The sequence below is a fragment of the Phyllobates terribilis genome, unplaced genomic scaffold (genome assembly GCF_046119375.1).
Source record: "Phyllobates terribilis strain yellow unplaced genomic scaffold, ASM4611937v1 Scaffold_171__1_contigs__length_4068163, whole genome shotgun sequence".
NCBI lineage: Eukaryota > Metazoa > Chordata > Amphibia > Anura > Dendrobatidae > Phyllobates > Phyllobates terribilis.
In genome coordinates, this window is record NW_027362931.1 from 1825501 (window position 1) to 1842911 (window position 17411).

The 17411-nt window shown below is 52.2% G+C and overlaps 1 long non-coding RNA gene and 1 pseudogene across 1 annotated transcript; both read right to left on the minus strand.

The window, feature by feature from the left end:
* The window catches only part of LOC141212356 (uncharacterized), a 186917-nt pseudogene extending 173503 nt beyond the window's left edge, over positions 1 to 13414 (minus strand).
* A 1009-nt stretch (positions 13415 to 14423) lies between these two features.
* LOC141212382 (uncharacterized) lies at positions 14424 to 17381 on the minus strand. Its single transcript, XR_012282155.1, has 3 exons — positions 17251 to 17381; positions 15238 to 15377; positions 14424 to 14938 (listed from the first exon to the last, which is right to left on the minus strand). It is a non-coding gene; the product is annotated as an uncharacterized lncRNA (long non-coding RNA).
* Positions 17382 to 17411: the final 30 nt, after the last annotated feature.

Genomic DNA, 17411 nt, shown 5'->3' on the forward strand with positions numbered 1-17411 from the left:
CGGCCCAGTTATTCATCGGTGCGCAACCGGACTCTGTACAAGAGCAGCCGCGCCATCACCGGACGCTTCTGCTGTGATGTGGACGGCGGATAAAGCTTCACTGCACCGGAGACTTCATACAATATCACACACCGGTCATCGTCAGGCGCCGCTAATCATACTCACATGCCAATCATCATCGTCATACGCCAGTCATCATCATCACACGCCGGTCATCATAGTCACATGCCAATCGTCATCATCATACGCCAGTCATCATCATCACACGCCACTAATCATAGTCACATGCCAATCATCATCATCACACGCCAGTCATCATCATCACACGCCGCTAATCATAGTCACATGCCAATCATCATCGTCATACGCCAGTCATCATCATCACACGCCGGTCATCATAGTCACATGCCAATCATCATCGTCATACGCCGCTAATCATAGTCACATGCCAATCATCATCGTCATACGCCAGTCATCATCATCAGGAGCCGCTAATCATAGTCACATGCCAATCATCATCGTCACACGCCAGTCATCATCATCACACGCCGCTAATCATAGTCACATGCCAATCATCATCGTCATAAGCCAGTCATCATCATCACACGCCGGTCAACATAGTCACATGCCAATCATCATCGTCATACGCCAGTCATCATCATCACACGCCGCTAATCATAGTCACATGCCAATCATCATCGTCATACGCCAGTCATCATCATCATCATCACACGCCGGTCATCATAGTCACATGCCAATCATCATCGTCATACGCCAGTCATCATCATCACACACCACTAATCATAGTCACATGCCAATCATCATCGTCATACGCCAGTAATCATCATCACACGCCGCTAATCATAGTCACATGCCAGTCATCATCGTCATACGCCAGTCATCATCATCATCATCATCACACGCCGGTCATTATTACACACCTGTGGAAACATCTACAGGAATCTCCTCCTTCCCGTCACTCACACACGGCTGATCCCTCCTCGTCATCGCTTCTTCTTCTGTCTCGTCCTTCACTTTATTCTTAGTCGGATCTTCCTCCTGATATATCAGATGTAACAATCAGCACAATACAAGAAGCCACCAAAATCTGTGACATCTATGACCTCGATCAGAAATGTCCCCCCATATACAGATCCGGTACAGGGCTCAGCACCGTCTACCTGATGACTCTCCGGGATGTTGTGATTCTCCTCTGGACAGTCCTGGGGATACAGAGGACGGGGACATCTCTCTGGTGGATTTCTTTCCATGAGTCCATCTGTAGGAAACACACAGTGACAGAGTACAGTGATATGTAAAAGTTTGGGCACCAATGGTCAAAATTACTGTTATTGCGAACAGTTAAGTTGAAGATGAAATAATCTCTAAAAGGCCTAAAGTTACAGATGACATTTCCTTTGTAGTTTAGGCAAAACAATGAATAATAAATTATATATATTTTCATCTTTTACATTTAAAAAAAATTCAATAAGGGAAAATGCAAAAGTTTTGGCACCCGGCAAGGTTTGTACCTAGTAGCGCCCCCTTTTGAAAGTATCACAGCTTGTAAATGCTTTTTGTAGCCAATTCTTGTTTGAGGGATTTTCATTCATTCTTCTTTGGAGAATTCTTCCAGTTCTGTGAGATTCTTGGGTCGTCTTGCATCGTCTGCTATTTTGAGGTCTAGCCACAGATTTTCAATGATGTTCAGATCAGGGGACTGTGAGGGCCATTGTAAAACCTTCAGCTTTCGCCTTTTGACGTGTGTTTAGCATCATTATCATTTGCCATCCTCTTGTCACCTTCAGCTTTTTTGCAGATGCTGTTATGTTTGTATCAAGAATTTGCTGAAATTTCAAGGAATCCATTCTTCCCTCTACCCGTTCCCTGTGCCATTGGCTGCAACACAACCCCAAAGCATGATTGATCCACCACCATGCTTAATGGTTGGCGAGATGTTCTTTTCCTAAAATTCTGTGCCCTTTTTTCTCCACACAACTATGATCATTGCTCTATTTTAACCTCATCGGTCTACAAGACTTGTGTACAAAATGCATCAGACCTTCTTAGATGTACTTTTGCATACTTCTGACGCTGAATTTTATGGTGAGGTCGCAGGAGAGGTTTTCTTCTGATGACTCTTCCATGAAGGCCATATTTGTGCAGGTGTCTCTGAAGAGTACAACAATGTTCCACAACTCCAGAGTCTGATAAATCTTTCTGAAGGTCTTTTGCAGTCAGGCGGGGGTTCTGATTTGCCTCTCTAGCAATCCTACTGAAAATCTGCTTGGTCTTCCAGACCTTATCTTGACCTCCACTGTTTCTGTTAACTGCCATTTCTTTATTACATTTTGAACCAAGGAAAGGGCAACTTGAAAGCGCTTTGCTCATAGCCTTCTCCTGCTTTGTGGCCTCCACCATTTTCAGAGAGCTAGACAGCTGCTTAGAAGAAGCCATGGCTGCGGTTATTTTGGCACAATGTTAGAGTAAGCTGTGTTTTTATAAAGCTGGAAATTTGAATCACCTGGCCTTTCCTAACGATGATAGTGAACGAGCCATAACCCTAACAAGCTAAGTAAGATCTGAATCATTGGTCAAAGTTATCTGAGCACACAAATGTCCCAGGGTAATACAAAGGAAATGTGTCATCTTTAACTTTAGGTCTTTTAGAGATCATTTCATCTTCAACTTGCTTAACTGGTCACAATAACAGGAATTTGGCCAGGGGTGCCCAAACTTTTACATGCCACTGTAGATTGTGTCATGCAATGATGGAAGTAGTAGTAGATGACCATAGAACCGACACGACAGTCTTCCCTCCTCACCCTGCTGATCGGCCCATATTGCGGTCGCCTCTTCTGCTCCATGTATAACCTCAACCTTAATATCAATCAGATCTTCACCCTAAAAAAGAACAATGTGAGATGAGCTCAAATCCCATCACTTCATGGTCAGATGTTGTGGGGTCTTCAGTGTCATCTACCTGATGATCCTCTGGGATGTTGTGATTCTCCTCTGGACAGTAATGGGAATACAGAGGACGGGGACATCTCTCTGGTGGATTTCTCCTCCTGGATCCATCTGTGGAGACACAGAGACTGAATATATGACCTGCCGTGTATCTGTCTATGTGGCACCCCAGGGGTCTGGTTACCACAGTAATAGAGATATTATGTCTGAGAGCAAGTGGGAGGTTTCTCTGGTCAGGAGCCCTAAGCATGCAACACGGCCCACCCAGACCTGGGAGGGGAGGAATCTGCCCTTATAAACTGGGTCTGGGGCGGGATTAGTGAGTGAAGTCCCAGACAGAGACGCAGCCAGGTCTGGAGGACAGCAGACACAGGGAAAGTTACAACAGGAGCTCTGTAGGAGCAGGAGCGAGTGCCAGAGGCTGGAAGCTAGAAAGCTCGCCTTGGCTGAAGACACTAACCCGGACACGGAGTCCGAAGCTGTGGGGACATCCAGGTCCAGCAGCAGAATCCAACCGGCAGGGGATTCCATGTCCTCTGGCCTTAGAAACCCGAAGGCATGGTCACAAGCAAGGGACCAGCACCGCCATCGTGAAGCGGAGGCTAACGGAAGGCCCCAAGTCACCGGCCATACGGGTGAGCACCACACGGTATACTCAGGGACGTGGGCTACTTCTTCCCGCATAGAGCAAGGTAGCCAGGAAAGAGTGCAAATAGTCGGGGAGGCCTACAACTCCACCTGGCCAGGGGAGATCCTGCTTGATCACAGACTGACCAGGCCCCTACTGCTAACCAGTACTCCCGGGAGGGTCTGCCTTATACCATCAGTAAAGACCCTGAACTGCACCACACGTCTCTGTGTTTCATCGCCGCACCAGCACCATTACTACTGGGACGCTCACACCATCACTCCCATCATCCACACTAGCTGCCCTGAGGCAATACTTCTCCCGTGGGGAGTTATCCCATACTCAGCTGCGCAAACAACATCAGCCTCAGCGGTCGGCAGCGCAGCGGCGGTCCCCACTGACCGCAATCCACGGGTGGCGTAGTCGGACATTTGTTATTACCTAAGACTGCCACTGGTTTGACCGCCCTGGGGACGGACCGGGTCACCACCACACTGAGACTACAACCCCCAGCGATCCGGCTCCGGGTATCCCCTGCACAGCACAGGCCCAGGGGGCGCGTCAACTTTGGCATAGTCGGCAGGATTTCGTGCCCGCAACCACCGGGTACTGCGTGCCTGAAAAAGACTTTTGAACTTACCTGTGGCGAAGTTTCCTGCCGTCCGGAGTCGTTTCCCGCCATCGGACGCCATCTTGGACCGTTTCCCGCCGTCTTCTGCCTTCTTGCCGCCATCCGCAGCTGCTTCCCGCCTTCGGACGCCATCTTCGGGACGCCGCGCGGGAAGAAGAGGGGCGTGGACGCCGAAAGCGCGTGAGATCCGAAGCTCCGCCCCACGCTCCGACGCTACGTAAGGTCCTGGAAGGGAGGAAGAGCGACGCTGACGTCATCGGAGCGCGACGCCAGGTCCTCTACCCCGACGATTGATTGCGGAGCCGCGGCCTACGGAAGAAGAGCATCGCAAGGTAGGCCACGGTCCACTAGGGGGGGAAGGAGGATGTCGGACACCGAGGGGAGCTCCACTGCCACACCGGCCACCAGCGCAACCGCTGCAGCGGTCATGCCATTCACCATGCCTTATATCCCGGGGGCAACCTGGCTACCCCAGTACTCAGGGGAGTCACATACCCTGAGTGACTTAAGGGAAAGACTTGATAGCCTCTTCCAGGTATACCCCCTCACAGAAGAGCAAAAAGTGAGCATTCTGGTGGCCCAGTTAATCGGGGCAGCCCAAAGGGAGATAAAGTCCTGGTCACCTGGGAAGAAGAGGACTGTCAGAGAGATACTAGCCCGGCTGAAAGACACATTTGATACCCGCACCTCAGCCAAAATAAAGCTCAGATTTTACGGGTGCAAACAACAGGCACATGAAAGTATAAGAGACTATGCTCTAAACCTACAAGAGGCCCTGAGAGCCATTAAGCAGGCAGACCCTGACAGCGTGGGAAATGAAGACAAGTTGCTGACCGAACAATTTATTGAGGGTCTACTGTGCAATGCCCACCGAACCCAGTTGCGGGCAATGGCTTTACAGGACCCTGACGTGGACTTTGCACAGTTCAAGGACAGAGCCATCCGGGTGCTCCGAGAACCAGCACCAGGTGGCGCTGTGACCCACAGGCGCCCTGCTATCACTTATCACCAGGACGCGGCGCCCTTGTCTGCAGGGCCTGTGGGAGCTGATGCACAGGCTTTGAACAATAACCCGGCAACAGACCAGCACCATCAGGTCCAAGAACTGACTAAGAGCGTTGCCGCGCTAACCAGAACTGTGCAGTCTTTACAGGTCTCTTCTCCAGGAAAGATCCAGCTGGCATCCGGACCGGAGGACGTCCCGTGGCGCCGACTGAGGAGGACCCCACCGGCCAGAGGAAGACCCAGCGACAGATACAACGAGGACGGACGACCCATCTGCCGCCGCTGCGATCAACACGGACATATGGCAAGGTACTGTCATTTAAACAGGCACAACCTGGGGTAGAGGGCCAATCCCCAGGCATAAGATCATCAGGCCCATCAAACTGGCATGACAAATACGTAGGGTGACGTCCGGTCTTGCCCGTGGTACTGGATGGCATTCCTATGAGTGCCCTACTAGACACCGGGTCACAGGTCACCACCATCCCGTACGTGCTCTTCAAGCGGTACTGGAATGACACGGACATAACCCGCTACCCAGATGACGACCTGACATTATCGCCAGCAATGGTCAGCCCGTGCCACAGATAGGATTTAAGGAAATGACCATCAAGGTCGGTAAAGTTGAACTGCCGGCACAAGGACTTATCATTGTGGACATTGACCGTCGCGAGAGTCACCCAAAAATCACCCTAGGTACTAACGTAATTGAAAACTGCCTTGCAGAGGTGATTCTTATTTTGCAACAGGTTGCCAAGAACGCCAGTTCCAGCCAGCAGCGTGTGCTCCAGAAAGAGATCCGGGCACTGATGAAGCGGCAACAAGTGGAACTATCTGGTGGTGAGATAGGTAGCGTGAGAATGTGTGACCCGTTCCCTATTGCCATGCCCCCAAAAAGTGAGATGTTGATTTGGTGCCGGGCAGCTATTGGTCTAAGAGGTAGAGACTACCAAGCAATGGTAGAACCCGTCTACTCAGACAGTAGGCCCACCATTTTGACAGCACGGGGGGTGGTCGATGTACGCCATGGGAGGGTGCCCGTCCGCATCATAAATATCGGGGAGAGAGAAGTACACCTGCCCCGGTATGCCACGCTAGCCAAATTGTTCACCATCAACCAGAACTCTGTACAGGCCGTGGAACCCTTGCCTCCATCTCAACCAGAGGAAGGTAGAATCATAGAATCATAGAATGGTAGAGTTGGAAGGGACCTCCTGGGTCATCTGGTCCAACCCCCTGCTCAAAGCAGGATTCACTAAATCATCTCAGACAGATGTCTGTCCAGCCTCTGTTTGAAGGCGTCCATTGAAGGAGAACTCACCACCTCTCGTGGCAGCCTGTTCCACTCATTAATCACCCTAACTGTCAAAAAGTTTTTTCTAATATCTAATCTGTGTCTCCTCCCATTTAGTTTCATCCCATTGCTTCTAGTCTTTCCTTGTGCAAATGAGAATAAAGATGATCCTTCTACAATGTGACAGCCCTTGACATATTTGTAGACAGCTATTAAGTCTCCTCTCAGTCTTCTTTTTTGCAAGCTAAACATTCCCAAATCCTGCAACCGTTCCTCATAGGACATGGTTTGCAGACCAGTCACCATTCTGGTCGCTCTTCTCTGAACTTGCTCCAGTTTGTCTATGTCTTTTTTAAAATGTGGTGCCCAAAACTGTACACAGTATTCCAGATGAGGTCTGACCAAAGAGGAGTAAAGACCGATAATGACTTCACGTGATCTAGACTGTATGCTTCTGTTAATACATCCCAGAATTTTATTTGCCTTTTTTGCTGCTGCATCACACTGTTGACTCATGTTCAGTCTATGATCTATTAGTATACCTAAGTCTTTTTCACATGTACTGTTGCTTAGCTCTATTCCTCCCATTCTGTATATGCTTTTTTCATTTTTATTGCCCAGATGTAGTACTTTGCATTTTTCCCTGTTAAAAATCATTCTGTTGTTTGCTGCCCACTGCTCCAGTTTATTTAGGTCTTTTTGAATCCTCTCTCTCTCTTCTCTAGTATTAGCTATCCCTCCTAGCTTTGTGTCATCAGCAAATTTAATCAGTTTACCCTCAATTCCTTCATCTAAATCATTGATAAAGATGTTGAACAATACAGGTCCCAGGACGGAGCCCTGTGGTACCCCACTTGAGACATTCATCCAGCTGGATGTGAAGGTAACGGCTCTAAGAAACCAATGGAGGACTGGTGTCAGCAACTGCATTTGGGTACTGACTCCACTCCCTCACACCAAAAACAGGGAGTCTACCGGGAGGTTCAAGAGTACGAAAGAGTGTTTAGCAAACACCCGTTAGACTTTGGGCGAGTAAAGGGGGTAGAACATCACATCCCAACCGGAGACCATCCTCCCATAAAAGAGAGATACCGACCGGTACCCCCTGCACACTATCAACACGCCAAGGGGATGCTAAAAGACATGAAGGAGGCTGGGGTAATTAGGGACAGCTGTAGCCCCTGGGCAGCTCCACTAGTCTTAGTGAAAAAGAAAGACAACACCATGAGAATGTGTGTAGACTACAGGAAGGTCAACCGTATCACACATAAAGATGCGTACCCGTTACCAAGGATAGAAGAGTCCTTAGCTGCATTAAAATCTGCTAACTTCTTCTCTACTTTGGATCTCACTAGCGGGTACTGGCAGGTTCCTGTAGCAGAGGCGGACCGGGAGAAGACCGCATTCACCACCCTGATGGGACTCAGCGAATTTAACTGTATGCCGTTCGGGCTCTGCAACCTTCCAACGGTTGATGGAATGCTGTCTGGGACACCGGAACTTCGAGATGGTCCTGTTATACCTGGACGACGTCATCGTCTATTCTAAGACCTATGAGGACCATCTGGAACACCTGGCAGAAGTGTTTGAAGCCCTGGCAAACTATGGCCTAAAGGTAAAACCCTCAAAGTGCCATCTACTGAAGCCAAAGGTACAGTACCTGGGACACGTGGTGAGTGATTACGGAGTAGCCCCCGACCCTGACAAGATCACCGTAATTAAGGACTGGCCAAGACCATCCAGCATAAAGGAAGTGCGGCAGTTCCTCGGGTTGGTAGGCTACTACCGAAGATTCATTCCCGGTTTTACCAAGAAGGCAGCTCCTATGCAGGACCTCCTGATAGGCCAGTCCAGGAAGGCCAAAAACCAGAAGCCACCCTTCAAATGGGAAAAGCTGGAAGAGGAGTCATTCCGCCAGCTGAAGATGGCCCTCACGGGGGATGAAATCCTGGCGTACCCTGATTACAGCCAGCCCTTTATCCTCCACACGGACGCAAGCAACATTCGGCTAGGGGCCGTACTGTCCCAGATCCAGCAGGGGAGAGAACGGGTAATTGCTTACGCCAGCCGAAAACTGCGACCCACGGAAAGAAACCCTGAGAATTACAGCTCGTTCAAGCTAGAGTTCCTGGCAGTGGTGTGGGCAGTAACTGAACGTTTCAAGCATTACCTTGCCTCTTCCAGGTTCACCGTGTACACGGACAACAACCCGTTGACACACCTGGACACTGCAAGACTGGGTGCCCTGGAGCAGAAATGGATGGCCCGCCTGTCCAATTTTGAGCTCACGATCAAGTACCGGGCAGGACGCTCCAATACCAACTCGGACGCCCTGTCCAGGATGCCAAACCTACCGGACGAAGGGGAGGATCCAGAAGAATTGGAAGAGATCGAACTCCCTGCGTTTCACAGTCATGGGATTACCCAGTATTCCCACCGTGTGAGGGGCTAGCGATCCGCTACGTTCAACCCCTTATCCCACTACAACTGGGCGGAGACACAAGACAGCGACCCCGCAGTCCGTCTGGTGAAGGAGATGCTGACCCAGGCTGACGCCCGCCTGGACCCAGACGCTCCGGAAGAGACCAAGCAACTGTGGACGGAGAAGAGCAGACTGTTTCTCTACAAGGAGAAGTTGTGCCGCAGATTGGTCAATTCCCGGACACATGAACTGATCTGGCAGGTGGTGGTACCGAGACGGGACGCAGCTATGGTGCTGGAGGCCTACCACAATGGGGCAGGGCACTTCGGATGGAAGAAGCAGGAGTTCCTGCTGCGTGAACGGTTCTACTGGATAGGCATGAGAGGAGCCATTGAGAGGTGGTGTAGAGACTGTGGCCCGTGCAATCTAAGAAGAAGGGACCGTGCCAGCCAGAGGACTCCCCTGCAGCCCATCATCACCAGGCAGCCGCAGGAACTGGTCGCTCTGGACCATGTTAAACTGGCTCCAAGCAGAAGCGGGTATGTCTACGCCCTAACCATCGGGGATCACTACTCCCGGTTCCTGGTGGTGGTCCCTGTCAAAGACCTGACGGCTCAGACAGCAGCCAGAGCCTTCCAGCTGCACTTCTGTCGCCCACACGGGTACCCGGACCAAGTGCTGACGGACCAAGGACCAGCCTTCGAAGCGGAGGTCTTCCAGGAGTTCTGCAACCTGTATGGCTGCAAGAAGATAAGAACAACGCCCTATCACCCCCAAACCAATGGACTCTGCGAGAAGATGAACCAGGTGGTGATAGATCTGCTAAAAACATTGCCCCTGGAAGAACGCAGTCTGTGGCCTGAGAAACTGCCCGATCTGGTGGACCTGTATAACCACATCCCGGTAGGTTCCACCAACTGTACCCCGGCTTACCTAATGCGAGCAAGACCTGGTAAGCAGCCTGTTGACCTGGATATGGGAGTCCTGACACCCGAGGACACCTCGCCAGAAGCAGACTGGGATACAGAACGGCAGCAGCAGTACCGGAAAGTACAGGAGAGCGTCGAGCGAAGTCTCTGTCAATCAAGAGAAAGGCAGGAGAGGACTTACAACGAACATGCTCCCGCTGTTCCCTTGGTACCTGGAGAGCAGGTCTTGAAAAGAAAAAGGCGGCTCCATAAGTTGGATGACCAGTGGGAAAAGGACCCGTACACCGTACTGCCCTCAAGCCACAATAATCCAAAGGTGTACGTCATCAGTAAGGATGGAGGAGAGACCACAGCCACTGTCTCCAGAGACCACCTGAAAAAGTGCCCCGAGAAGTTACAAAGCACGGATGAAGATCAGGAAGACCCTCAACCCGTAGAGGAAAAGGAGGAAATGATCAGCACCGTACTCGGAGACTTTCCCCGGTCCTGGACACAAGTAAACAACGCTATCGTGGTGCCCGTCCTCACCTTTCTCCAGCTAGCCCCTCAAGTGCCTACAGAAGACCAGGTAGAGCTGGAAGAGCAGCCGGCCCAGGAGGCAGAAGAATCCACACCAGCAGCCCAGGAGAATCAACCCTCTGCTAGTAGTGAGCCTGCCGTGCCCCTAGTGAGCCAAAGAGTGCGCAGAAAGCTGCCCAGCTTGCCCATAACACCTCCTACACCCTGTAGTGCAGGACCAGTTAGTGAGCTCCGTAGGTCCACTAGAGTCACTAGAGGTCAAATGCCCGCGCACTGGAGAATATAAGTAATGCACTGTGAATTTACCTGTTTCTTGAAAATATTTATGGTTTATGTTTGTTGCCTGTTATTAATTATGTTTCTCAGTTACCCTGCAGATTTATTTGGACTAACAGGTTATGGACACTGGATAACCGGAACAATTTTGTAGATAGTTGCACCTTGGTGCCTCTTGCGAAGACGGCCGCGGAAGAGAAAACCTGTCTGGCGTGGCCTACTTGCGGCCCAAAGTAGCTAGCTCCAGCCTTGCAGCCACGCCCAAGGCCAATGCAAGGGGTTTGCTTTGAACAGGCCCCTACTTCGCTTAAAACTTAACCTTGAGTGATATGGACACCCGGTTGCAGACACGCCGTGACCTTTAAAGAACTAAAGCTTCCTGTAAATATGTTATTGTATTATTGTTATACCCTGCATTTATGTTTCTTTAAAAAAAAAATGTGTTTAGTCCCAGAGTACTAAAATTTACAAGGGGGGAATGTGGCACCCCAGGGGTCTGGTTACCACAGTAATAGAGATATTATGTCTGAGAGCAAGTGGGAGGTTTCTCTGGTCAGGAGCCCTAAGCATGCAACACGGCCCACCCAGACCTGGGAGGGGAGGAATCTGCCCTTATAAACTGGGTCTGGGGCGGGATTAGTGAGTGAAGTCCCAGACAGAGACGCAGCCAGGTCTGGAGGACAGCAGACACAGGGAAAGTTACAACAGGAGCTCTGTAGGAGCAGGAGCGAGTGCCAGAGGCTGGAAGCTAGAAAGCTCGCCTTGGCTGAAGACACTAACCCGGACACGGAGTCCGAAGCTGTGGGGACATCCAGGTCCAGCAGCAGAATCCAACCGGCAGGGGATTCCATGTCCTCTGGCCTTAGAAACCCGAAGGCACGGTCACAAGCAAGGGACCAGCACCGCCATCGTGAAGCGGAGGCTAACGGAAGGCCCCAAGTCACCGGCCATACGGGTGAGCACCACACGGTATACTCAGGGACGTGGGCTACTTCTACCCGCATAGAGCAAGGTAGTCAGGAAAGAGTGCAGATAGTCGGGGAGGCCTACAACTCCACCTGGCCAGGGGAGATCCTGCTTGCTCACAGACTGACCAGGCCCCTACTGCTAACCAGTACTCCCGGGAGGGTCTGCCTTATACCATCAGTAAAGACCCTGAACTGCACCACACGTCTCTGTGTTTCATCGCCACACCAGCACCATTACTACTGGGACGCTCACACCATCACTCCCATCATCCACACTAGCTGCCCTGAGGCAATACTTCTCCCGTGGGGAGTTATCCCATACTCAGCTGCGCAAACAACATCAGCCTCAGCGGTCGGCAGCGCAGCAGCGGTCCCCACTGACCGCAATCCACGGGTGGCGTAGTCGGACATTTGTTATTACCTAAGACTGCCACTGGTTTGACCGCCCTGTGTACGGACCGGGTCACCGCCACACTGAGACTACAACCCCCAGCGATCCGGCTCCGGGTATCCCCTGCACAGCACAGGCCCAGGGGGCGCGTCATCTATATATGAGATCCGTCTCTCAGAACCGGTAATTCTATGTTTATGTATCTGGGAATAAATTACATTGTTGTGGTCCTCACCACCGGTACCGAGGTCCCAGCACATTGTGGGCCTCAACTATGAAGTGATAATCAGCGAGGCCAAAGCCTAATGCTCTGCACTCAGAGGATGAGGACCCTGAGGAGAGGGACAGAGAAGACCCTCGTCAGTCAGATGGAGGAGCCGTACTAAAAAACACAACTTCTCCAAGTTTCGTCTCCGGGGATGGAACCAGAGAGGAGCTGGAGAAAGCTCCACATTTCTATCCATTGGTTTCTTCTCTCCTAATTCACTGTATGGAGATTGGGGGAAGACTATTTACCAGTGATTGTTTTTTTGAGAGCTCATGATGTCACCATGAGGACACGGCCTCCCTCCTGGACAGGATCCTCTGGGATCACTCAGAGGAGAGAACCTGACTTCCTCCTATTAAAAGACGGGTTACCGCGTTTTTCTTCTTCTTTAAATAGAGATAAATCTCAACAGCCTCCTCGGTATAAACACTAAAATAGGTAGCAAGATCTGCGTTTGTCTCTAAAGGAGGAAAAAAGGGCACATGTACGACTAACGTACGAAGTCACAGCGCCCGGAAGGACGGTGTTGTGGGGAGCACCCGGTACGCAGCGGTTAGTACCTATCAATGTGTAGAAAGGACAACTAGAGAGCCGGCACCGGGGTCATGGGCGCTTACTGATGCACACGGGGAGCCAAGGAGAGATTGTCTGGTCAGACTCCACAGAAAAGCTCCATAATACATATTCTTCTGAACAAACATCCCTTTAAGGGAGACTTACACTTATTACCACGCCAGGATCTCAGATTGAAGTCCCCATTATTTTTGTTTTGTCTCCCAAAATGAGAACAAATGTTTATTTTTTATAAAAAATAAATCTATCTATCTATCTATCTATCTACATACATATACACACACACACACACACACACACACACACATATATATTATTATTTGGCAGTTTCACGTCAGGATTTATTGCACACGGTAAACGCCAAAAGAAAAAAACACATCAGAAACACCTCCCCAAAACTGTAATGAAAAAACAATGATCAAAAAAAGTCACCAATAAAAAGGTCAACGGCCATTCAAGAAGAGAAGCCCCCACACAGCTCCGATAACGGAAGATAAAGCGGATGGGTGTCAGGAACAGTTCTGAAAATGGCAGCGACATCGTTCTTACCGCCCAATAAATGCTGAGAAACAAAACCCAAAAAGCCAGAAGCCCGACCACGACTGATGACGACATTGAGCCGGCACCGATTCTGAGGGACGGACGAGCGACAGCGGATTAGGGGGAAAATCATCAGTAAATTAACCCCGACTCTGCTGAGTAACGATCAGACTCCGGTACCAAAAGAAATCATAGGAGAGAACGGACAGAAGCGCTGGGAAATCTGCAGACAAAAGGTGACCGATGCTCTAAGGAAGGTGAAAGATTCAGAAAGAAACCGCCGAGGACGAAGACTGAAGACTGATGAAGACGACAGCGGAGAAACCGCGACTCACAGATCAGAAGAGAAGAATCAGGGAATGAAAGCTGTGAGAAAATGTAGAGAAAACCAGAGCAAGTCTGGAGAAAAATCATCTATTATAGGACGAGGCCGAGAGACGTCATCACATCCACCGGAGCCAACAAGAGTCTCCTCTCACCTGGTGATGTCAGAGGCCGGAGCTCCTCCATTATCACCTCCTGGTACCGATCCTGGTGTCCTTCTAGATACTCCCACTCCTCCATGGAGAGATAGACAGCGACGTCCTGACACCTTATAGGAACCTGACAACAACGACACCACCATCACCCAGAATCCTCCAGTGCTGTCCTGTATAATGTCCCAGCAGTCACCTCTCCGCTCATCACCCAGAATCCTCCAGTGCTGTCCTATATAATGTCCCAGCAGTCACCTCTCCAGTCATCACCCAGAATCCTCCAGTGCCGTCCTGTATAATGTCCCAGCAGTCACCTCTCCGGTCATCACCCAGAATCCTCCAGTGCTCTCCTGTATAATGTCCCAGCAGTCACCTCTCCGGTCATCACCCAGAATCCTCCAGTGCTGTCCTGTATAATGTCCCAGCAGTCACCTCTCCGCTCATCACCCAGAATCCTCCAGTGCCGTCCTGTATAATGTCCCAGCAGTCACCTCTCCGCTCGTCACCCAGAATCCTCCAGTGCCATCCTGTATAATGTCCCAGCAGTCACCTCTCCGCTCATCACCCAGAATCCTCCTGTGCCGTCCTGTATGATGTCCCAGCAGTCACCTCTCCGGTCATCACCCAGAATCCTCCTGTGCCGTCCTGTATGATGTCCCAGCAGTCACCTCTCCGGTCGTCACCCAGAATCCTCCAGTGCTGTCCTGTATAATGTACCAGCAGTCACCTCTCCGCTCATCACCCAGAATCCTCCAGTGCTGTCCTGTATAATGTCCCAGCAGTCACCTCTCCAGTCATCACCCAGAATCCTCCAGTGCTGTCCTGTATAATGTCCCAGCAGTCACCTCTCCGCTCAGCAGCTCAATCATCTTGTTGCTGAGCTCTAGGATCTTCTTCCTCTTCCTCTCATGTATCGGGGGGTGCGGGGGAGGCTCTGTGATGGGGTCTGGGCTCCGCCCTCCTGACTCCTGGAGATGGATGATGGGAGTCACACCCTCCCCCGGTGTCTTCCTCACTATTGTGTAATCCTGTGTATGGAGAGAGACACCTAGGGAGAAGAATTCCTTCCTGACTCCAGATCTGACAATCAGTAGAAATCCCGGGATCAATAACCGTCTCCAGTAATCTGGGGCCATAACCTGGAATATTATTACACTCAGGACAGACATCCAGGCCCCTCTACAGCTCTTATAGGGAATCCCCATGACAACTCCTCCTGGCAGAGAGCTGCACACAATCACTGCTCTTACAGTAAAGAATCCTTCTCTTCCTCTTCTGGATTTCCTCTTCCCGATGTCGGACTTGTTACATAACACAATAAAGCTGATAGAAATGTAGAGGAGTTACCTCTCCGCTCAGCAGGGAGATGATCTCCAGGGTGAAGTGTAATAATCTTCTGGTGGTCTCGTCCTCGTCCATCCTCGGGGGGTCATTCAGGAGGAGGGATGATCACTGGATCAGCTGGAGGGATCTCGTCCTGCTGGCGTCTTCATGATAAAGGAGAAGATGGAGATCACAGGGGACGATATAGCGACAATCACTGAATTCTGCCCCAAATATCCGACATTTATCAGGAAGAATCTGGAGGAAAAGCCACAAACTCCACCGCGGCCTCCTCCGCCGATCTGACCGCTCATTATCAGCCTCGTAGGAGGTCGGTCACCGTGGTAACTACAGCGCCAGCAGAGGACGGTCAACGTGGTAACTACACCGCCAGCGGAGGACGGTCACCGTGGTAACTACACCTCTAGTGGGGGGCGGTCACCGTGGTAACTCCACCTCCAGCGGGGGCGGTCACCGTGGTAACTCCAGCTCCAGCGGGGGACGGTCACCATGGTAACTCCACCTCCAGCAGAGGACGGTCACCGTGGTAACTCCACCTCCAGCGGGGGATGGTCACCGTGGTAACTCCACCTCCTGCGGGGGATGGTCACCGTGGTAACTCCACCTCCAGCGGGGGATGGTCACCGTGGTAACTCCACCTCCAGCAGAGGACGGTCACCGTGGTAACTCCACCTCCAGCGGGGGACGGTCACCGTGGTAACTCCACCTCCAGCGGGGGCGGTCACCGTGGTAACTCCACCTCCAGCGGGGGACGGTCACCGTGGTAACTCCACCTCCAGCGGGGGACGGTCACCGTGGTAACTCCACCTCCAGCGGGGGACGGTCACCGTGGTAACTCCACCTCCAGCGGGGGGCGGTCACTGTGGTAACTCCACCTCCAGCGGGGGCGGTCACTGTGGTAACTCCACCTCCAGCGGGGGCAGTCACTGTGGTAACTCCACCTCCAGCGGGGGACGGTCACCGTGGTAACTCCACCTCCAGCGGGGGACGGTCACTGTGGTAACTCCACCTCCAGCGGGGGGCGGTCACCGTGTTAACTCCACCTCCAGTGGGGGCGGTCACTGTGGTAACTCCACCTCCAGCGGGGGACGGTCACCGTGGTAACTCCACCTCCAGCGGGGGACGGTCACCGTGGTAACTCCACCTCCAGCGGGGGGCGGTCACTGTGGTAACTCCACCTCCAGCGGGGGCGGTCACTGTGGTAACTCCACCTCCAGCGGGGGCAGTCACTGTGGTAACTCCACCTCCAGCGGGGGACGGTCACCGTGGTAACTCCACCTCCAGCGGGGGACGGTCACCGTGGTAACTCCACCTCCAGCGGGGGGCGGTCACCGTGGTAACTCCACCTCCAGCGGGGGGCGGTCACCGTGGTAACTCCACCTCCAGCGGGGGACGGTCACCGTGGTAACTCCACCTCCAGCGGGGGACGGTCACCGTGGTAACTCCACCTCCAGCGGGGGACGGTCACCGTGGTAACTCCACCTCCAGCGGGGGACGGTCACCGTGGTAACTCCACCTCCAGCGGGGGGCGGTCACTGTGGTAACTCCACCTCCAGCGGGGGACGGTCACCGTGGTAACTCCACCTCCAGCGGGGGACGGTCACCGTGGTAACTCCACCTCCAGTGGGGGACGGTCACCGTGGTAACTCCACCTCCAGCGGGGGCGGTCACTGTGGTAACTCCACCTCCAGCGGGGGGCGGTCACTGTGGTAACTCCACCTCCAGCGGGGGACGGTCACCGTGGTAACTCCACCTCCAGCGGGGGACGGTCACCGTGGTAACTCCACCTCCAGCGGGGGACGGTCACCGTGGTAACTCCACCTCCAGCGGGGGACGGTCACCGTGGTAACTCCACCTCCAGCGGGGGCGGTGAGGTGAGGAGGAGCCGCTGCACATCCCCCATACAACACTGAGGAGCCGCAGTCACATGGAGCAGGAGCCTCCACAGGAACAGCTCTGATCTCACCCCACACTCTCCTCTCACAGATTCACCACAAACCCTCCCTGTAATCTCACCGGAATGGCGGGAAGCGGAAACCTGCTGCTGGCTGATACCAGAGAGCAAGAGCTGCGCACACCCAGGACGGAGCTGCTGCACTGAGAGCGGGAGGACCTGTGGTGACGTCACCGCCATGTGATCAGGGGGCGGAGCTCAGGAGAGAGATGATGAAGGACCT